The following is a 6,000-nucleotide window of genomic DNA, read 5'->3' on the forward strand; positions in this document are numbered from 1 at the left end:
AGCTGCCACATCCCTATGTACTTGCTATCTTGGTGCTATGTGACTAATTCATATACTCATGAGGAGCCCTCTGTGTAGACATTATTTTTTATTCACCTTGATGGGGTTTTGCATTTCTGCAAGTCACAATCTAAGTTGGAAATGAAAAGCAGAGTTTGATATTCAGGTGCTGCCATCTGTTGGCAGCATACTATATCTATATTTATTGCCTTATTTTGACCTGGAATTTTGTAATTGTATGTAATTTCAATACTTATGGGATTTATTTTCCTAGAGATAATAAAATCTTGATGCTAATATTTGCAGTTGCATTGGTGGAAACTTCCAATAACTGTTTCATGAATCATGCTTACATGATTAAAAATTTCTAATATAACTTAAATGTAACTGTCTTATTTTAGGAATTTGTCCTTACAGAGTTTTACCACAAGGAATTACTAAGAATAAACAGGGTGGGAACTAAGGACATTGGGGAAGAAGGGAAGATGCTAAAGATTGCTTTGATAGGTACTAGTAATTACCTCTGAGGTTAGAGTTCAAATATTTATTAGAGCATCGTTAATTGGAAAGGTAATATAGTGAGAGGACATAGATCTACCTTAGAGAGGGAGACTACCATTTCATGAACTCTACTGTGTGCCAGGCCCTAAACTAAGCTTCATATGTATCATTTACTCTCCAGTATCCTTATCAGGAAAAGGAAAAAGTATTGAGTGCTGTTGGTCATGATAAACATGTTGTTCTATGATTAATAAAGATAGCCAAGGAAAACCTATTACCATTTTACTTTGAGCTATGTGGAGAATGTCCTGGAATATATTATATTCACGTATTATTTATGTTTATTCATATTTACTAACAATTTGGAATTTTGTGATAGACGTGGTAATAAAGTAAGTGATTTATTAGCCTCATTCTCCTGATCATTTCTTTTATATATACCTATGGAACAACTATTTGCTCTCTTGTTCCTAAAACTTAAGAATTTTGATACAGTGATTTAGGATTAGCTCAAACGCCTCTTCCAGGAAGCCTTCCTTTTCTCTGATATGATACTGTGGACTCCATCCCCATTTAGTTTCCTGCTATAGCATTTATCTTTATTTATTTATTTATTTTTGGAGCCCCTTAGACTGTGAGCTTTTGGGCAGTAAGAGCTGTATCTTGTTTATCTTTGAATCCCAGGTCCTAACATAGGATATGGAAGATAGTAAGAATGTTAAAAATGCTTGTGGGATCAGTTGAATAATTGAGATATTACAACAGTCTGCCTAGAAAATTCTAAAAACAGCCACTTTTCAAGACATGCTTTGATACCTGCCAGAGAGCATAGTTAAATACATTTTCATATTGGCTCAGGAGTTAGGAATATCTATAAAATACAAGTTAAGTATCTATAAGATATGTATTCCTTTAAAATCCAAGGAATACTTTTCTCAACCTAAAGAGAAAAGTTTATTTAACAATGATCTGATTGATTTGACTAATAAATTCAGTATAATTTAGGCTTTGAGAATTATTTTACTTATTTGATAGTTAAAATATATGAGATAATACATTTTGTATGGTATACCCAAACTTAAAAACAATACATAAAAAACAAATTTAAAAATCCATGTTACTGTATTTTTTACTCCCTTACACTCTCAAAGACTGACTGTAACTGCTTTTCCACTGTTACCTGATCTACAATCTTCATTTACCCTTTCCTATAGCTCCAGGTTTGGTTCAGCATTATCTAAAACCACCATTTATCAACAGCGGTATCAGAGTTTACTAATATTGATTCTTCCTCTTTTATCCACTGTCAAGCCACTGCTTATTTCTCAGATTATCAGACTTTACAGATCAAACATAGACTACCCCTCATCAGCCTCTGACATTTATATTTCTTATAGATTAGTTCTATAAGAGGCCCAAAACAATTGCATTCTGAACACCCATTAACATTCATTATCTTTGCACTTATATTAAAAAATACAAGAACACTTTAAATTATCTCATTAGAATTTTCATAGTCTTCTAAATGAACAAGTCAAAAAGTATAAAAAATTATACAAAAGCCGTATCACAACAATTGTTGGAAATAGAATTTGTTTTGTTCTCAGTTGATTATAACTCACTCAGAACTCACTTGGTTTTTATGGTCGTGGTAAGCAGAAAGAGTGAGGGTGAAGAGATTTCTATAGTTGACATTTGTCACTACAAATCAGGGACTGTTCATATTTGAACCCCCTTCCTCTGTTTAGAGAATTCCTTACCTTATATGACTCAAATATTGGATATAGAGGCCTCCTCCCGTAATGAACTGAAGATGTCAGCTTTGTGACAACTAGAGCACAGGCATATCACCTAGGCTCACCTAAAAAAAAAAAATTCATCCACCTGAAATTTTTAACATGGAAATGGTGAGGCAGGGATTGGGAGAATTTTTGTTGGTAGGAGCTGGGAGTTGGGGGTAGCAGCATTCTTTTTCAGTAGCAGCAGTGCCAGCAATGGTATCCAATTTCTGGTTCAGTGGTAGAGGCCATGTTCTGCAGGGACTCCATACTGAAGTGTGATTTGCCTGTGGCCCTGGCTATGTGGCCTTCCTTTATTCTTGTCCATTTCCAAAACTGGTTCTCCAGGATTTCTTACAATCCCAATTTTTTTTCAATAATTCCTTTTCTGCTTAAATCAGCCAGAATTTGTTCGCATTGCTTGCAACTAATAACCCAAGCTGATAACCACTATCATTTATCGAGACCTTTTTTTTTGTCTGTGAACTTGACATGCCTTAGTTCATTTCATCTCTTCCTTTTTGTAAAATGGATAGTGTCTTCCCCATTTTAACTTCATTCTATAGCAGAAAAAATTGGAGTGTAGAGAGATTAAGTAGTAGAAAATTTTACTTTTTGTTTTACTTATGCTCTTTTTTCACAACATTCTTCAGAAGAAAACAAGTTTAAAAAAGAATCATATTCAAAATTACTTTATTCTTTAAAATTTCTTTTTCCTCAGACAGAGATTTTCATAAAGTCATCTTTTTAGCACTTGGTTGATCAGTTTTGTAATAGGAATCACAAGCCAACGCTTCTACACCCTAGTGAGGGAGAATTTGGGTTAGTTTCTTCTTTGGAATTCATTTTCCTCTCTATAATGGAAACTTGCCCTTTGCTTTTAATAATGCAGAAAGGCCAATGTCCATTGCATAGAGGCCCACATTTATGTTTATTGCAGTTTCTTAACAATGGCACTATTGACATTTTGGACTGCATAATTCTTTGTTGTGGGGGCTGTCCTGTGAATTACAGGATGTTCAGTAGCATCCCTGGCCATTATACCCTAGATGCCAGTAGCACTGCCTACCCACCCACCCCTAAATTTTTACCGTCAACAAAAATGTCTCTAGACATTGCCAAATTGTCCCTGTTTGAGTACTATTGGGTTATAGAACTAAAGATAAAGATAAGAAAGCAGGTCAGGGAAGATCCTGGCTTGAAAATCTAAACAAAGATATAAATTTAATTCAATCCAACAAATGCGGGACATATTTTTTGAGCCTGCAATCTTTCTTGTGCTGAAAGACTAAACCTACATTATGGGCTGTATTTTGAACAGAGTTTCTGGGTGAGTCATTGAGTTTCCATACTTGAAAAAGGCACCCATGTTCCTTTACTCAGTTTCTCCTTACCCAAAAAAGCCAAGTAATAATGATCAGATAAAGTTTTGTTAAGTCCTTTTTAGGAATTAACATTCAGCCTTCAAGACCCACAAGTGCAAGAGCTAAACACCCAAACTAAAGGTAGAAAGCTTTATACCCATGGCCCTTAGTCAACATGTGAAAACTCCAGAAGTCAGCAAAAAGTAAAATAGAAGCTAAGCAATGTGACAGCTTTTGCGGCTGCCTCCTAGCACAACATAACTGCAAAGGGGCCTGCCACCTCCAGAGTAGATACCATAAAACATGTACATCCCTCAAGCATTCAGGCTGTACCTTCGTATTATACTTTCTCTGCAGTTTATATTATCAACAAGGCTTTTCCTTCTCCCTGACCAAAAAAAAAAGTTGACTTCTCAACTTAACCCTGAATAAATAGGTGTGGTCTGGAGAACAGATGGATCTTTTATTCTTCCACGCATTCTCAAACTTTTTATAATCAAAGTTATTTATACTTATAAAGGACACATCCTTAAAATCCAGCACTTAGAAAATAGTTAACCAAATTTAGACAATACTCTTGATGGCCTATTAAACATTTGAAGTTATATTTATGGAGACTATGAAATAATAGGGGAAAATAAAATAGTAAATAATGAAGAATATAAAGTTGCGTGAGTATATTTACAACCTGATAAAACTATTCACAGTCTAAAATAGTAGTATATTAGAAATAATGCCAAAATTGCAGGTAAGCCAAAGAAATACCATGGAAAAGAAGGAAGGAAGATGAAGTAAACACTAATTTCAAAGCTTAATCAAAGAAAAGAGAATCCTGTGGCCACCAACAGAGGATAGAAAATGGAACTCATTGCTATGCTGCATAAGAGCAAAATTAGCATCGTTGATGGCAGATGAAAGGATAAGATTTTGCGGGCATTTTGTTTCAAGTAACTAGGAATTTACCTTTTCAGCAACATAGGAAAAGAAGTGTTCAATAAGTATTTCTCTTTGTTGTTTCAAAGCCTAGGCAGAGAAAAGTAACTGGACAAATGTTTGATTTGTTTTTTTTTTCCCCTCCCTGCTCTTTTTTCCAAATGTTTTTTGAGCATTACTTTGCCATTTGAAAATTCTAAAAATTAAAAAATAATTCTATTACTAAACAGAGAAATAAATAATGTTTATTGAAAATCAGAATATTGACAGAAAAGAAATCTCTTATCACTCCTTGTCAGTGATAGTTAAAGAAAACAGAGGGGAAAAAAATCAGAAAAAAGTCAAAAAGTCTGTTGGGAAAAGCACACAGAAATCCTTACTCTGGAAATAGAATAAATTGATTATTAGATCAAAGAAACTTTTGGCTTTAAAATGAATATTGTCACAGAGAGAGGTAAAGTTGGAAAGATCAGAGAGCTTTTCAATGTTAGAAAGTATTTCTTTAGAGCAGTCTGCTAGGCCTGACCAGCGTGGGGAAATTTAGGTGTTCCACTGGCGGGGAGAGAACTTCTCTATATAATCTTTTGCTTAAAATCCTTTTAAATCTCTCAAAAGGGATGGCCACGGCAAGACAAAAAGCCACAACAAAGGAGTGCCTAGGACAAGTGAAGTTTTCCCTCTCCAGTCAGGTTTCACAACCTACAAGTTCCTTTGAAGAAACTAGAGGCTTTTTTCTTCCATTATTACAAACAGATGAAGATAAATTAACCCATTTCGATGTTTTATTGTCATTTGAGTCAACAATATTTTTGAATAACAAAAATATTTCCCAGATATGATATTTGGAAATCAAGTGGATCGAGTGAAAGTTGAAGAAGTTATCTGTAGCTCTGAATATCTCTTCATTGTACCCCACTGTTTCACCTAGCAATAAAACATTACCGAGATAATAATAAATTTAAAACTTGCCTCTTTTCTCATACTAGTTAATGTGAGAAGAAAACACCTGCCTGTTGCAGTGCTGCAAAAATGGTTTTAATATAAGGTCACAGAAAATTCAAAGGTTTTATAGCCCCCTATAAAACAGCTCTTTGTCTTTTCCCACTAATTCCCTAGTGTCACGTTTAACAAAACAAGGGAACTACAGATAATAGAGGTGTTTGCAGATTAGCCTTTCAAGCCATAAATAACATAGGGTTTTGCTCACCTACAAATATTAAGGCAGCTTATCAATGTTTAAGCCCCTTCTTCTTTGTAATGGTTGCTAACATTTTAACCCAGGCAAATTGAGAGGTTTTTTTTTCCCTGTCTTCTTACATCGACTGAGTACACATTCATAAGATTCTATTATCAGATTTCATGGTATAAAGAGCGAGACATCACCTAAACACTCGCCTGCTACCTGAGAGGCCCCATTTTGTAAG

This window comes from Pteropus alecto, unplaced genomic scaffold, assembly GCF_000325575.1.
Source record: "Pteropus alecto unplaced genomic scaffold, ASM32557v1 scaffold79, whole genome shotgun sequence".
NCBI classification, from domain to species: Eukaryota; Metazoa; Chordata; class Mammalia; order Chiroptera; family Pteropodidae; genus Pteropus; species Pteropus alecto.